The sequence below is a fragment of the Pongo pygmaeus genome, chromosome 1 (assembly GCF_028885625.2).
Source record: "Pongo pygmaeus isolate AG05252 chromosome 1, NHGRI_mPonPyg2-v2.0_pri, whole genome shotgun sequence".
NCBI lineage: Eukaryota > Metazoa > Chordata > Mammalia > Primates > Hominidae > Pongo > Pongo pygmaeus.
In genome coordinates, this window is record NC_072373.2 from 218,327,026 (window position 1) to 218,343,776 (window position 16,751).

Here is a 16,751-nt window from a genome sequence, read left to right on the forward strand (position 1 = left end):
TGCAGTGAGCCCAGATGGGACCACTGCACTGCAGCCTGGGTGACAAAGCAATATATATATATTTTTTAAAAAAACAAAGAACAAGAATGGGTGGGAATTAGATGTTTTGCAGCTGAACCTCAATCACAGACAACAGAGTACTTCGATATTTTTCCATCAGTAACTCAGTAACTAGAGATTTCTGATGTATAAATTGCAAAAACAAGTCAATCAAATACAGAGGACACCAGAAAGTTTTCATTGAGGTTCTTTATTTCTGATATTCCTTGGTAACCATCCCTTCAGGGATAACATTCTCATCACTGTAGAACTTTAGCTTCTCTTCTGACTCTGTAGGACATGGGTCCTGTAAGCTCTCATTGACTCCACCTCAACATTTTCCTCCAGCCTTGCCCTCTGCTGTTATGTTTTTTTCCGTCGTACTGAACACCTGCCTGAAGCAAAGAGTTCTGTGCTTCCTTTAAGTTGCATGTGGCCTGGTCACAATCACTCATGCAAGTAATCCTAGAACTTTAGGAGGCCAGGGCAGGAGAAACCCATGTGTCCAGCAGTTTGAGACCAGCTGGGGCAACACAGCGAAACCCTGTCTCAAATGTTCTTTAATAAAATTTTAGAATTATTTAAAAAGGAAATAAGAAAAAACAAAAATAACTTGCACCTACATACTAGATTTTAGTGTCCAAGTGCCTGGAAGAGAACTTTCGATGTATCTACCCCGCTGGACACGCCTTCCCTAGCAGCAAAGATGGAGCTCCAGTTCCTCAGATGGTGATGAGCCACAGGAAGGGCAGGGGGTGGGACAAATGAAGATCCTCTTGGGCTGCCTGACTTCCCTCAGTGTGCACATCAGCTCAGCCCGAAGTGGGGTGAAGATCTCCCAATTGACACGAACCAAGGAATTCAAACTCTCCTCAGGGGCAGGATCCATCTCCAGGCTTAACTTGCTCAGCCCACTGGTGTGGCACAGCAGGTCCTTCAGGGCGTCCATAGACATGCAATTTCTGCCAAAGTAGAAGGTGGTGAGCTGGGAGCAGTGACTCAGATGGCACTGAGTTGGGAGTAGTGGATCTGACAGCCCTCCAACATGAGGGTCTTAAGAGTGACAGCAACTTTCTCTAGCAGAGCTCTGAGGAGTTCAAGACTGATGCGGAACAGCAGCACATAGCTGAGATTCAGATGATTTAGGTAGCCGAGGCTTGGGTACTGGGAGAGACACTTCACGTCCTCTTCCAATAGTAGCCACAAGTTAATTCCAAGTTCTCCAAGGGCATCTGGAGGCACCTGTGGAGATCAAGAAGTTGGTTCTGTGCAATGGTACCAGTTAGATGAAGGTGGTGGGGAATGACTTAAAGGGAAATGTCTGCTTCACCCAAACACCAGTTTATTCCCATCATCTGATGATGGTCGGCATGCAAGTTGCTGTGTGATGAGGACCCTGATCATTCAGGGGCAGTCCCAGTTTAGCCTCAGCCCTTTCACCGTTGCTTGTGTGATTGGTTCAAGGCCACAAAATCACATCACTAAAGCCTCTTTTCTTCATCTTTTAGCAGAAAAGTTCATCTCTGGGCCACAGGTACCTAGTGGGAGATGTGCACAAAGAACTCAACTCAGCAAGGTCTAGGGTCATCAGCTAGGGCTACCTGCTGGCAGGGGCTCCCTGACATGCCTGCATCTGCAAACCACCTATCATTTTTTCCACTCTCACGCCTACTCCCTCACCCTCCATTCAAGAAGCACATGTTTCCCATGTCAATTACCTTTCCTGGGGTTCAAAACAACCTTTTACAGACAGGGAATTAGAGACAGGATCATTCTTGATCACTAAGCTGGTGAGGACAGAGTTTCTACTGTGAAATGCACAGTTTTGATACACTTTCCCTCCTTTCATACCCTCCTCTATTACCTCTTTTATATCATATCAACTTGAAACACACTTTGTAACAAGAAATTCACACGTGCACCCCCAGTAGAGCTGAAACCCCCACTAACTAGCTTGTACTTGTTGTGGCTCTCTAGCCTCTACCCCAGGTGACCCCACTGCCCTCATTGCAGAGATCCCGTGATAGCCACTCCAGAACATGGAGCACTGAATGGGACAATGTGTTGACATTCTGGTGTCCCCTTCACTGTGACATTGCCACTGGCTGGCACACAGTACACGCCTTGTAGTGTTTGCTGTAACAAAACAAGGCTGTGCTGTGGTCTACAGAGAAAGTGTACGATCCTTTCTCACCTGATCCGCTGTTACAGGTGCCCACTGAAGAAGGTGATCAATTTTACTTTAAGCAACCGGAGGTGTTCCAGCCTGAGGAACACAGAGCTGAATTTGGTGACTAACCATTCCTCGAGGTCATTGTCCGACGTGTAATGATGGCATCTGGAGAAAACGAGTTTGCAAAGATTCTTCATCTCCTTCAGGTAACAATGAAGCTTTCTTAACAGACGTAGCCAGGACATGTTGTGAATTTCCAGCTCCTGAATACCATTCAGGTGGATTATTTTCAATGATCTTCTGAGATATTTAATGAGTGTTAGATAATTCACCAACTTACTACAGCACAGGTGTACTAAACCCCTCCTTTGGTAAACCCACTGAAAGAGGTATCTCAGGCATTCATCTTGGGGTATTCCCTTGAGGCAGACGTCTATGAACACCTTTAAGGGCTGGTGCTCTCCTGTCCTTGGACAGTCCTCTGGGTCTGCCTCTTACTCATGGTCTCTGGGGAGCAGGACAGGGCCCAGGCTCCAGGCCATCCAGCCCAGAAATTCTCATCAACATCCAGTAAGTCCAGCACTTGAAGTTTCCACCTCCTGTAGGTAAAGTAAGGGAGAGGCTCAGAATTTAGAAGGACCCATCCCTGACCTTTGCTTTCATTCTCATTGCTCCCTGTTCTCTTTATGACTTTTCTTGGTCCCTTTTCTCTTTTGATTCAGACTGCTCCCCACTTCTAGTCCCTTTACTGTCCACTGGGAAAAAGCAGGTTTCTGTTCCCACGGTGGACCCTGTACGGTGAGCAGTCCTTTCTCTGAGAATCTGGACAATGGCCAAAGCCTCCCTGAGCTTCCTTGCCAACACCATCGGAAGACTCTGGGCCACCCTTGGGCTACTTCTCTACCTGACCCTGCTGTTCTTTCCCTGGACACCTGAGCTCTATCTACCAGCCCTCCTGGGTCACCACACCTGAGGGGAACCTTCTGTGTAAGCAGCAGATGAAGCCCTTCCAGCAATGCTTTTAAGGTCTCCAGATGAAGCGTCTTCATCAGCAATCCCAGAGGGAGGCGGGTGAAGGGCCAGGCCTGCACCATCACCATCAGAGTCTGGAAATGTCTCCTGCTGAAGGCCCCCAGGAAGAGTGGGTGATAGAGCACCCTGGGCAGCTCCTCCATGGCAGAGATGGCCAAGGCCTGGTTTCTCAGCAGGCTCTGCCCCGCCAGCTCCAGGAGTCTCGGTGGAGCCTGGATGCTCATCCTAATGGATCTGCAAGGAAAAAACTCTAGAAGACAAATCCAGGGAAAACATATCACTCTCAGGGCAAATACAATCACCTCATCTTCTCCTAGGACCAATATCATTGCTCTGGTAGAGGTAGAAAAATTACCAGTTTACCCCAATTCCACTCTGCACTTGGTGGCCACAGACCTATACTTCTGCTGCTACTGGTACCAGGAAGAATGTCTTCCAAACACCAAGGAGGGAGGGGTCAAGGAGACCACTGGCCCATTAATTTTCATCCATTGCTCCACTGAATCCCAGAACCACCAGAAACTGTCACTGAAAATCCTGAAAGCTAATGCTACCTCTTTGAGGAAAAATTCCTTGTCACTTACCACCCTGAAGCAATGAGAATGAGAGTGTCCTGTGGTCCCACACAGCCTACATTCTCTGTTCACACCATGAACATACTGGGGGAACACCAAAGGGACTCACTAAAATCGATGCCATTATTTTTAATTTTGAAGAATTTCAACCAGAAATGGACCAGGTGTTGTGACTCATGTCTGTAATCTCAACACTGTTGGAGGGCAAGGTAGGCAGATCACTTAAGGTCAGGAGTTTGAGAACAGCCTGGCTTACATAATGAAACCCTGTCTCTATTAAATATAAGACAATTCAGAATCATTTGACTCCAGAAGGCAGAGGTTGCAGTGAGCTGAGATCACACTACTGCACTCCAGCCTGGGTGACAGAGTTAGACTCTGACTCAAAAATAAACAAATTAATAAATTAACTAATTAATTTAAGTATTAGCCAGATGTGGTGGTGCATGACTGTAATCCTAGCTACTCTGGAGACAGAGGAAGGAGAATCACTTGAACCCCAGATCACCTGAGGTCAGGAGTTTGAGATCAGCATGGCCAACATGGCGAAACCCTGTGTCTACTAAAAATACAAAAATTAGCTGGGCATGGTGGCGAGTGCATGTAACCCAAGCTACTCTAGAGGCTGAGGCAGGAGAATCGCATGAACCCGGAGGCAGAGGTTGCAGTGAGCTGAGATCGTGCCATGGCACTCCACCCTGGGCAACAAGAGGGAAACTCCATCTCAAAAAAAAAAAAAAAAAATTTACCAGAAACTGTAAAAGTGATATGATGCTATTCTAGAGCATTCTACCTCTAAGATGAAAGTTCCAATACACATCACTTCAAGATATTCACAATTACCCACTTTTGGGCGGATTCTAGGGGCAAAGATAAATCCCATGATCTGAGCAAAACTGCACTCTTGAGATTGGTGTGTGGGATACCTTTAAGTATTTTATGGAAATGAAAGCACACTTGGAGAATCACAATAACACCAAGTCTATGAACTGTAATTGAAGGGCACAAAAACAAATAACTTCAAGTGTCAAGAAATAAAATTCATCCAACTGTAAATTTTTAATATTTTTTTGAAAACTGCTTCGATAAGAATTTTAAAAGGACGAAAACCAAGCACAAATCACAATTCGATGGATGGAGACAAAACTACATTTAGAGGAAAAATGAAAACCCAAATCTGTTCATCTGATGAAACAAACAGGAAAATATTCTGTGCCACCTTGGGATGCATGTCGCCATCCCTGACTGGCTGGCTGCAGATCAGATGGGCATGAGCCTAAGAAGGTGGTGCCTTACCAGATCTGGACTGAGTTTGAAGGGTGCTGGGACGTCTCAGAGAACCAAGCAGTAGCTCCAGGCACCCGGGCTGTGTGTCTCTTCTGTGTACCCTCAGGAGATTTTACGGACCTTTCTAACCCCACCCTTCCATTCTCAATCACCAGCTTCCAATCAGAAAGTGACACCTGATGGGATCCTGAAGTTCCACCCAGTTAATTCTGATTGAGTTTTCATCTTTCTTCTAATTGATTGAATTGGATACACATTTATGAATGTGAAAGAATCAAGAAGAGAGTAAAAGTCCAAAACTCATTCATTCATTTATTTCCCAAACACTGATGAAGTTTGGCTAATAGATCACTTTCATAATGATACAGGGAAGGGATTAATCTGTTCCTGATATGAGACAAAAAAACACAAAACCTGAAGGTGTCCTTATTGCAGGAGGTTTGGCCACATCAAAATTATCAGAACATTTCAGAGTTAAAACAGCTTGAAGAAGATCTTGATGTTATTCCTAAGAAAACAGAATAAAAAGCTGTGCATATTGAATGGTCGCCTGGGTTTTATGCTATCTGACATAGCAGATCATATGCATATTCATGTAGAAGAAAGGAACCACTGAGGGTGTGATGGATCTCAAGACTAAGTCATGGCTTCACTGAAGGAAATCAGGACAAAGTGACCAAGTGAGGTGGGGCCTGAGAAGAATAGGACTAGCTGTTCTAATGGGACCCTGGAAAGGAACCAAGACAATATAAAACATGGCGGTTATCTTCTGGGCATCTAGATGTCAGGAGTGAAAGTCTTTTGTCTAGATTGAGTTTATTGATTGATTGATTGATTTTGAGACAGGGCCTCGATATGTCACCCAGGCTGGAGTGCAGTGGCACTATTTCGGCTCACTGCAGCCTTAACCTTCCGGGTTCAAGCGATTCTCCCAACTCTTCCTCCCAAGTGCCTGGAATTAGAGGTGCACTCCACCATGCCCCACTAATTTTTGTATTTTTAGTCGAGATGGGGCTTCATCATGTTGGCCCAGCTGGTCTCAAACTCTTTTTTTTATTATTATTATACTTTAAGTTCTAGGGTACATGTGCACAATATGCAGGTTTGTTACATATGTATACATGTGCCATGTTGGTGTGCTGCACCCATTAACTCCTCATTTACATTAGGTATTTCTCCTAATGTTATCCCTCCCCCAACTCACCCCACAACAGGCCCCAGTGTGTGATGTTCCCCACCCTGTGTCCAGGTGTTTTCATTGTTCAATTCCCACCTATGAGTGAGAACATGCAGTGTTTGGTTTTCTGTCCTTGCAATGGTTTGCTCAGAATGATGGTTTCCAGCTTCATCCATGTCCCTACAAAGGTCATGAACTCATCCTTTTTTATGGCTGCATAGTATTCCATGGTGTATATGTGCCACATTTTCTTAATCCAGTCTATCATTGATGGGCATTTGGGTTGGACTGTAAACTAGTTCAACCATTGTGGAAGACAGTGTGGTGATTCCTCAAGGATCTAGAACTAGAAATACCATTTGACCCAGTGATCCCATTACTGGGTATATACCCAAAGGATTACAAATCATGCTGCTATAAAGACACATGCACATGTACGTTTATTGTGGCACTATTCACAATAGCAAAGACTTTGAACTCTTGACCTCAAGTGATCCGCCCACCTTGGACTCCCAAAGTGCTGGGATTACAGGTGTGAGCCACTTCACCCAGCCTAGATTGACTTCAGAAATTAAAAGGGGAATCAGCTCTCCCTCTCCCTCTCCCTCTCCCTCTCCCTCTCCCTCTCCCTCTCCCTCTCCCTCTCCCTCTCCCTCTCCCTCTCCCTCTCCCTCTCCCTCTCCCTCTCCCTCTCCCTCTCCCCTCTTTTTTTCGGTCTCCCTCTCCTTCTTTTTTCGGTCTCCCTCTGTTGCCGAAGCTGGACTGTACTGCCGGGATCTCGGCTTGCTGCAACCTCCCTGCCTCGGGCTCCTGTGACTCTCCTGCCTTGGCCTGCCGAGTGCCTGGGATTGCAGGCGCGCGCCGCCACGCCTGAATGGTTTTTGTATTTTTGGTGGAGACGGGGTTTCGCCGTGTTGACCGGGCTGGTCTCCAGCTCCTGGCCTCGAGTGATCTGCCTGCCGCGGCCTCCCGAGGTGCTGGGACTGCAGACGGAGTCTCGCTAACTCAATGCTCAATGGTGCTCAGGCTGGAGTGCAGTGGTGTGATCTCGGCTCTCTGCAACCTCCACCTACCAGCCTCCTGCCTTGGCCTCTTAAAGTGCTAGGATTACAGCCTCTGCCCCACCGCCACCCCGTCTAGGAAGTGAGGAGCGTCTCTGCCTGGCCGCCCATCGTCTGGGATGTGAGGAGCCCCTCTGCCCGGCCGCCCTATCTGGGAAGTGAGGAGCGCCTCTGCCCGGCCGCCCATCATCTGGGATGTGAGGAGCGCCTCTGCCCGGCTGCCACCCCGTCTGGGAGGAAGTGAGGAGCGCCTCTGCCCGGCTGCCCCGTCTGGGAGATGAGGAGCACCTCTGCCCGGCCGCCCCGTATGGGAGGAAGTGAGGAACGCCTCTGCCCTGTTGCCCTATCTGGGAAGTGAGGAGCGCCTCTGCCTGGCCGCCACCCCGTCTGGGAAGTGAGGAGCGCCTCTGCCCGGCTGCCACCCCATATGGGAAGTGAGGAGCGCCTCTGCCCAGCCGCCCCTTCTGGGAGGTGAGGAGCGCCTCTGCCCAGCCGCCCCGTCTGGGAGGTGAGGAGTGCCTCTGCCCGGCCGCCCCGTCTGGGAGGTGAGGAGCGCCTCTGCCTGGCCGCCACCCCGTCTGGGAGGAAGTGAGGAGCACCTCTGCCCAGCTGCCCCATCTGGGAAGTGAGGAGCGCCTCTGCCCGGCTGCCACCCCCTATGGGAAGTGAGGAGCGCCTCTGCCCGGCCGCCCACTCTGGGAAGTGAGGAGCGCCTCTGCCCGGCCGCCCACTCTGGGAAGTGAGGAGCGCCTCTGCCCGGCCGCCCACTCTGGGAGGTGAGGAGTGCCTCTGCCCGGCCGCCCCGTCTGGGAGGTGAGGAGCGCCTCTGCCTGGCCGCCACCCCGTCTGGGAGGAAGTGAGGAGCGCCTCTGCCTGGCCGCCACCCCGTCTGGGAGGAAGTGAGGAGCACCTCTGCCCGGCCGCCCACTCTGGGAGGTGAGGAGCGCCTCTGCCTGGCCACTCCGTCTGGGAAGGGAGGAGCGCCTCTGCCCGGCCACCCCGTCTGGGAGGTGAGGAGCGCCTCTGCCCGGCTGCCACCCCGTCTGGGAGGAAGTGAGGAGCACCTCTGCCCGGCTGCCACATCTGGGAAGTGAGGAGCGCCTCTGCCCGGCCGCCACCCCATATGGGAAGTGAGGAGCGCCTCTGCCTGACCACTCCGTCTGGGAGGTGAGGAGCGCCTCTGCCCGGCCGCCCCGTCTGGGAGGTGAGGAGTGCCTCTGCCCGGCCGTCACCCCGTCTGGGAAGAAGTGAGGAGCACCTCTGCCCGGCTGCCCCGTCTGGGAGATGAGGAGCACCTCTGCCCGGCCGCCCCGTCTGGGAGATGAGGAGCACCTCTGCCCGGCCGCCCCGTCTGGGAGGTGAGGAGTGCCTCTGCCCGGCTGCCACCCCGTCTGGGAGGAAGTGAGGAGCACCTCTGCCCGGCCGCCCCCTCTGGGAAGTGAGGAGCGCCTCTGCCTGGCCGCCACCCCGTCTGGGAGGAAGTGAGGAGCGCCTCTGCCTGGCTGCCCCATCTGGGAAGGGAGGAGCACCTCTGCCCGGCCGCCACACCGTCTGGGAAGTGAGGAGCGCCTCTGCCTGGCTGCCCCATCTGGGAAGGGAGGAGCACCTCTGCCCAGCCGCCACACCGTCTGGGAAGTGAGGAGCGCCTCTGCCTGGTCGCCCCGTCTAGGAGGTGAGGAGCGCCTCTGCCCGGCCGCCCAGTCTGGGAAGTGAGGAGCGCCTCTGCCCGGCCGCCCTGTCTGGGAGGTGAGGAGCGCCTCTGCCTGGCCGCCACCCCATCTGGGAGGAAGTGAGGAGCGTCTCTGCCCGGCCGCCCCGTCTGGGAAGTGAGGAGTGCCTCTGCCCGGCCGCCCCCTCTGGGAAGTGAGGAGCGCCTCTGCTCGGCCGCCCCGTCGGGGAAGTGAGGAGCGCCTCTGCCCGGCCGCCCCGTCTGGGAGGTGAGGAGCGCCTCTGCCCGGCTGCCACCTGGTCTGGGAGGAACTGAGGAGCGCCTCTGCCCGGGCGGCCCCCTCTGGGAAGCGAGGAGCGCCTCTGCCCGGGCGGCCCCGTCGGGGAAGTGAGGAGCGCCTCTGCCCGGCCGCCCCGTCTGGGAGGAGAGGAGCGCCTCTGCCCGGGCGGCCCCGTCTGGGAAGCGAGGGGCGCCTCTGCCCAGCCGCCCTGTCTGGGAGGTGAGGAGCGCCTCTGCCCGGCTGCCCTGTCTGGGAGGTGTACCCAACAGCTCCGAAGAGACAGCGACCATCGGGAGCGGGCCATGAGGACGATGGCGGTTTTGTTGAAGAGAAGGGGAGGAAGTATGGGGAAAGGAAGGAGAGATCAGACTGTTGCTGTGTCTGTGTAGAAAGGGGTGGGCATAGGAGACTCCATTTTGTTCTGACTAGGAGAAATTCTTCTGCCTTGGGATGCTGTTGATCTATGGCCTTTTCCCCAGCCCCCTGCTCTCTGAAACATGTGCTGTGTCAACTCAGGGTTAAATGGATTAAGGGCGGTGTAAGATGTGCTTTGTTAAACAGATGCTTGAAGGCAGCATGCTCTTTAAGAGTCATCACCACTCCCTAATCTCAAGTACTCAGGGGCACAAACACTGCAGAAGGCCGCTGGGTCCTCTGCCTAGGAAAACCAGAGACCTTTGTTCATGTGTTTATCTCCTGACCTTCTCTCCACTATTATCCTATGACCCTGCCATATCCCCCTCTCCGAGAAACACCCAAGAATGATCAATAAATACTTCAGAAATTAAAAAAAAAAAAAAAAAAAAAAAAGAAAAAAAAAAAAGGGGAATCAACCAAAGAGAGAGTGCAGACTCTTAAACCATAACATTGCTTTTGAAAACACAGGGGCAGGTGTAGTCTTGGCCCTACTAGAAGGTAAAGTGTGTTTACTCACAAAAATGATGGGCTCCTCTCAGAAAACCAGATTGGGAAGACAGAATCTGAGAATGTAAGCTAGGGCAGAGGCCAGAGAGAAGCAGTGTGGCCAGACCTGGGAAGGGAGACTTTCCTAAGCTGGAAGACATGGAGGTAGAAACTGTGGGCTCTACAGGATGTGAGAGAGAAATGAACGAGGGTCCATATGTCCCTGTCATGGTTCTATCAACTGGAAACCTTTCCTTTACACTCAGGGATCTTCCCACAGTGGAACATTTCCCAGCAATCATCAGCCCCTGTCATTTTCCAGGACCCTTCATCCAAATCTTAATCTCACCCACTCCCTTCCTACTCTAATTTGATAATTCATGTTTCCTCTGAAGGGAAAAGAAAGAGAGATGCGACTGTTACTGCATCTATGTAGAAAAGGAAGACATAAGAAACTCCATTTTGATCTGTATCCTGAACAATTGTTTTGCCTTGAGACGCTGTTAATCTGTAACTTTAGCCCCAACACTGTGCTCACAGAAACATGTGTTGTAGGGAATCAAGGTTGAAGGAATCTGGGGCTGTGCAGGATGTGCCTTGTTGGCAATATGTTTACAGGCAGTATGCTGGGTAAAAGTCATTGCCATTCTCCATTCTTGATTAACCAGGGGCACAGTGCCCTGTGGAAAGCCGCAGGGACCTCTGCCCAAGAAAGCCTGGGTATTGTCCAAGGTTTCCCCCCACTGAAACAGCCTGAGATATGGCTTCATGGGAAGGGAAAGGCCTGAGCGTCCCCAAGCCCAACACCCATAAGGAGGAAGGCCTCTTGCGATTGAGATAAGAGGAAGGCCTCCCTCTCCTGCATGACCCTGGAAACGGAATGTCTGGGTACAAAACGCGATCATACATTTGTTCTGTTCTGAGATAGGAGAAAACCACCCTGTGGCTGGAGGCGAGATATGCTGGCAGCAATGCTGCTCTGTTACTCTTTGCTGCACTGAGATGTTTGGGTGGAGAGAAGCATAAATCTGGCCTATGTGAACATCCGGGCACAGTACCTTCCCTTGAACTTATTTGTGACACAGATTCCTTTGCTCACATGTTTTCCTGCTGACCTTCTCCCCACTATCACCCTGTTCTCCTGCCGCATTCCCCTTGCCGAGATAGTGAAAATAGTAATCAATAAATACTGAGGGAACTCAGAGACCGGTGCCGGTGCAGGTACTCCGTATGCTGAGCGCCTGTCCCCTGGGCCCACCGTTCTTTCTCTATACTTTGACTCCTGTATAGAATTAGAACTGCGCAGTTCTAATTCAAGATATGGCCAAGAAACATATTTGGGGTAAAAATCTTTTTATTTCCTTTCTTATCTGTCATGTGATGCTATGCCAGAATCAGGCTGGAAAACAAGCAGGTTTATTTATCTATTTATTTATTTATTTATTTATGTATTTTGAGACAGAGTTTTGCTCTTGTTACCTCGGTTGCAGTGCAATGGTGTGATCTCAGCTCACCACAACCCCCATCTCCTGCGTTCAAGCGATTCCCCTGCTTCAGCCTCCTGAGTAGCTGGGATTACAGACATGCACCGCCATGCCCAGGTAATTTTATATTTTTAGTAGAGATGGTGTTTCTCCATGTTGGTCAGGCTGGTCTCCAACTCCCGACCTCAAGTGATCTGCCCGCCTCGGCCTCCCAAAGTGCTCGTATTACAGGCGTGAACCACTGCACTCGGCCTCAAGCCACTTTATATAGGGTTAAATAAACCACCTTTGAGGGGAATTTGTGGTTTGTAGGAGGTGACTCCCCACGCCCTTTAGATAGGAATTGAGGACCTTCATGTCCCAACTTCACCTTTGGATGTAGAGAACCTAACTATAATGCATTTAAATGTAAAGCCTCAACCACAAGGTGAACCTGGGACGTATGTGACATGTATATTTGCTTACCATATATGAATGCATCCCCCACCCTGTGAATTTTCATAGCTGCTCCAATAACCTACTGAATATGCACACTTGGCAGCCAACAGGTTCAGCATAGATTCCTGGGTCACCTTCCCTCCCTCAAGCGCTTGCCTCAGGTCCTGCCTGGAGGCCCATTTCCCAGCGAGCAGGTTGTAAACTTTTAGAAGAAATTACGCTCCCTTTTTCTAAATCTGTAGACCCCACGATTTTTAGTGGACCTCATTGATGTTACAAGTGGGATTCAAAGGGGACCTCCGATCTCTTCCTGATGCCTCTGGAACCAACGAATCCTGCACTGGCAAGAGCCCCGAGAGCTCTTCTCGATTGAGCCATGGGAAGGCCTCGGGTAAGTCTTCCTGAATTCAGATGTCCAGCTCTTAGGTGGAAAATCTCAGAGACTTTAATTCTTCCCAGCTGGTTCTCTCCGAACAGTTTCTGGAGGGGACCTTCTCCATCAGTTCCAGGTTTTGGGACCTACGGTGCCTTCCCTTCCCAGTTCCCTCTCAGTCCCTGTCCTGGCTCCCTATTTGGGATCTTGGAGGGAATCTCTTTGTTGGTCCTGGGTTTGAGGAGACTCTTCCAGTTCCCTCCATCTGGACTCGATAGAAGATTCCTCTGAGGACCCCTGCCTAGCAGGGAGACATTCAGATCAGTCTCCATGGGTCCATCAGGTTTGGTGAAGATGCTCGCCCTCTAGTGGCGCTTACAGGGACTCCTGTGGTAGGTAAGTGCAGTTATGAGGGACCTTAGCTCCAAGGGGACAGACTCCGGCCAGTGGCCATCAGGAACCCTGGTGACTCTTTGTTTAAAGACTGTGTCTTGTATTATGTGGGGGGAAATCTGTAAAAAACAGATGAAGTTCATCCATGTGATGACGGCACTGCCGTGACACACAGGTAGTGACCACGGCATCAGGAGGGTGACTTCATCCATATTCAACATGTTTATATTATTGGTGGCAGCTCATGTTGACTGCCCGACATTTGCATTGTAGTGGCTATAAACTGATTCCTAAGCACTATGTGATCAATAAGCATTTACAGCCACCTGCCAGGCTCCATGCTCTGCTGTGGGACCACAGGGTGAGAGAGACACAGTCCCTCCCCTTGAAGAAGCAATCTCTGTCTACCACATGAGATTGTCAAGGAAAAAAATCATTATCAAACACAACCTAGGCACATGGTCCAGCAGCCACGCTCCTTGGCATTTACTCAAATGAGAAAACCTAAAACCTGGATGTTTTTAACCACTACATTCATAATAGACAAAACTTAATAGGGACCAACATGTTCTTCAGCAGATAAATGGATGTATATACTGTAGCACATCCTGACAATGTAGATTATTATGTCCTAAAAGACATTAAAAAAAACTTAAATGCACATAACCAAGTGAAAGAAGCCAACATGAAAAGGCCACATGACATTCTGGAAAAGGCAAATCTATGGACACAGTAGAAAGCCCAGGGGTTGCCAGGAGTCAGGGTAGAGTGGGATGGATAGAAAGAGAACAGATGATTTTTCAGGGCACTGAAGCTACTCTGTGTGATGCTATAAGGGTGAATACATGTCATCATCAATTCATCAGAGCTCATAGAATATACAGCACCAACTGTGAACCCTTAATGTTAATTATGAACTTTGGGTGATAAGGATGGTTCATGTGGTTCATGCGGTTCATGCATTGGAACAAATGGACCACGCTGGGGCAAGATGTTGATCCTTCAGGAGTCCGCGCTAGTGTGGGGTCATGGAGTATGTGGGAATGGTCTACTTTCTGTTCAACTTCACTGCAACCTTATAACTGCTCTAAGAAAATAAATCATATTTCCCTAAAAATATTGCACTTCCTTCCAGCTCCAAAATTGTATAAATTTAAATATTTTTAAATAAGAGCATTTCTTATTCATTGATCTTCAAAATCAGTTTTGAAGGTGTCATTTTATTTGAGACTCAAAACCACATGAAGCATTTTTTAAATATACTTTAAGTTCTGGGACACATGTACAGAACGTGCAGGTTTGTTACATAGGGATACATGTGCCATGGTGGATTGCTGCACCTATCAAGCCGTCATCTACACTAGGTATTTATCCTAATGCTATCCCTCCCCAACCATCCCCACCCCCCAACAGGCCCCGGTGTATGATGTTCCCCTCCCTGTGTCCATGTGTTCTCATTGTTCAACTCCCACTTATGACTGAAAACATGTGATATTTGGTTTTCTGTTCCTGTGTTAGTTTGCTGAGAATGATTATTTCCAGCTTCATCCATGTCCCTGAAAAGGACCTGAACTCATCGTTTTTTATGGCTGCATAGTATTGAATGATGAATATGTGCCATATTTTCTTTATCTAGTCTATCACTGAAAAGCTTTTGGTTTGGTTCCAAGTCTTTGCTATTATGAACAGTGCCACAGTAAACATATGTGTGCCAGTGTCTTTATAGTAGAATGATTTATAATCTTTTGGTATATACCCTGTAATGGGATTGCTGGGTCAAATGATATTTCTAGTTCTAGATCCTTGAGGAATCGCCTCACTGTCTTCCACAATGCTTGAACTAATTTACATTCCCACCAACAGTGTCAAAGCGTGCCTAATTCCTGAACATTCTCTCCAGCATCTGTTGTTTCCTGAAAAATATGGAATGTGTCAAGAATTTGCATGTCATCCTTGCACAGGGGCCATGCTAATCTTCTCTGTATCATTCCAATTTTAGTATATGTGCTGCCCAGACCAACACAAACATTTTTTTTTCTTTCTTTTTTTTTTTGAGATGGAGTCTCACTCTGTGCCCCAGGCTGGGGTGCAGTGGCACGCTCTTGGCTCATTACAAACTCTGCCTCCTGGGTTCACGCCATTCTCCTACCTCATCCTCCTGAGTAGCTGGGACTACAGGTGCCCGCCACCATGCCCGGCTAATTTATTATATTTTTAGTAGAGACGGGGTTTTATTGCGTTAGCCATGATGGTCTCAATCTCCTGACCTCGTGATCCATCCATTTTGGCCTCCCAAAGTGCTGGGATTGCAGGTGTGAGCCACTGCGCCCGGCCCACAAACATTTTTAAAATATTGCACTACATACTTTAAAATACCAAATTCCCATTATAAGTTAAAATTTCAATATATATATATATTCAATATGTATAAATGTATTGTATATAAATCACAATATTTATTCTCTATAAATATTTACATAACAGCAGATTTTTGGAGATACCACTCAATATCATCCTGTTTGCATCAATAAATTACACCAGATGGTCTGACCAACCAGCAGATGGCACATGAGTCTCATGGGTTGGAAATTTTTATCTCATGATCACTAGAGATGAACTCAGTCCTGCCCCACCCATTGCACCCTCTGCTGGCTGCTGAGGCTCTGCTGTTTGGGGGCATCATGATTAAGTGGTGGTGGCATGTAGAAGTTGAGTCCCATTGCCTGCCCTGGGTTTCTGCTGCCTCCCCGTTATCAGGAATAGAAGGTGAGATTGAAGGGTGAAGAATGCTGGGACTTCTATTAGGAGGAGAAAAAAATAACAAGATGCATGTATTGAGCTCTTACTGTATGCCAGGCCCCATTTCAAGTCCTGACCATGCACGAACTCATTGGTTCCTACAAGAGTCTCATAGGGTGGTGGCATCATCATCTTCATTTTACAGGGAAACTGAACCTCTTGGCTGTTTTGTGCCCAACACCACCAGCCCCTGAGTCCTCAGCAGGGTTCTACACTTAGGTGCCCTTTGTGTAGGGTCCTTCAGCACAGGTGTGGTCATTAATTACCCACAAGCACTTGATCATTATCCACCCTCTGAGGATGTGTGATTCCTACTATGATGCACTAGACTTCCTTCACAGGGAGAAAAAGGAGGAGTTAAGAAAAGGTCTTTCATTGATGTTATAGGTATTATATGCCTACATAATGTAAGCATTTTGCTAAAAGGGAATTTGGATGTCTTTATTGGCCAAAACTACTTTAATTCAGCAAGGGCTGCTACCCACCATGACAGGCATGGGTTGGTGATGCCCTGAGGCTCCTGCTCATACAGTGTGGAGCTCCCCTTCCAGGGCAGGGGCCATGCCTTGGGCAGTGAACTCCTTTCTCAGCACATGTAACGGTCAGGAACTGACAGATCTGAATCCACCCATTGAGAGTGAACAGGGTCTCGGCATCAGGACAGAATGAAGGCACCTGAAGGGGCTTAACTTCAGTGGCTGACACTCACTTTCCACTTAGAATGCTTCAGGCCCTGTGTGCATCTCTCATGTGTATTAACCCACTAAATAGGCACAGAGAATAGCAAGAAGGTAACAGATGCCCAGAGAGAAGAAAAGAGGGGGGAATTGATCCAAATGATCAAATTCCATTTTGATGGCTTGATTTCCAGGAGCTGAACCTCATCAGTCACAGACAAATCAGTGCCTTATTACCTCGATCAGTAACTGGACTTTTCTAGGTTTAAATTGTTTAATTGTTAAGCCATGTTAAGCAATTATGGAGGACACCAGATAGTTTCCACTCAGTTTCCCTTTATTTATGACCGTTACTTTACAACCATCTGTGCAGGGGTAACCCTCTCATGTG

At 48.9% G+C, this 16,751-nt stretch overlaps 1 non-coding gene and 1 pseudogene across 1 annotated transcript; both read right to left on the bottom strand.

Annotated features, from left to right (window-relative positions):
- Positions 1-733: 733 nt before the first annotated feature.
- Positions 734-3,468, bottom strand: LOC129009152 (PRAME family member 1-like; annotated as a pseudogene).
- Positions 3,469-14,800: 11,332 nt separating this feature from the next.
- LOC129022974 (U6 spliceosomal RNA) lies at positions 14,801-14,907 on the bottom strand. Its single transcript, XR_008496618.1, has one exon. It is a non-coding gene; the product is annotated as a U6 spliceosomal RNA (small nuclear RNA).
- Positions 14,908-16,751: the final 1,844 nt, after the last annotated feature.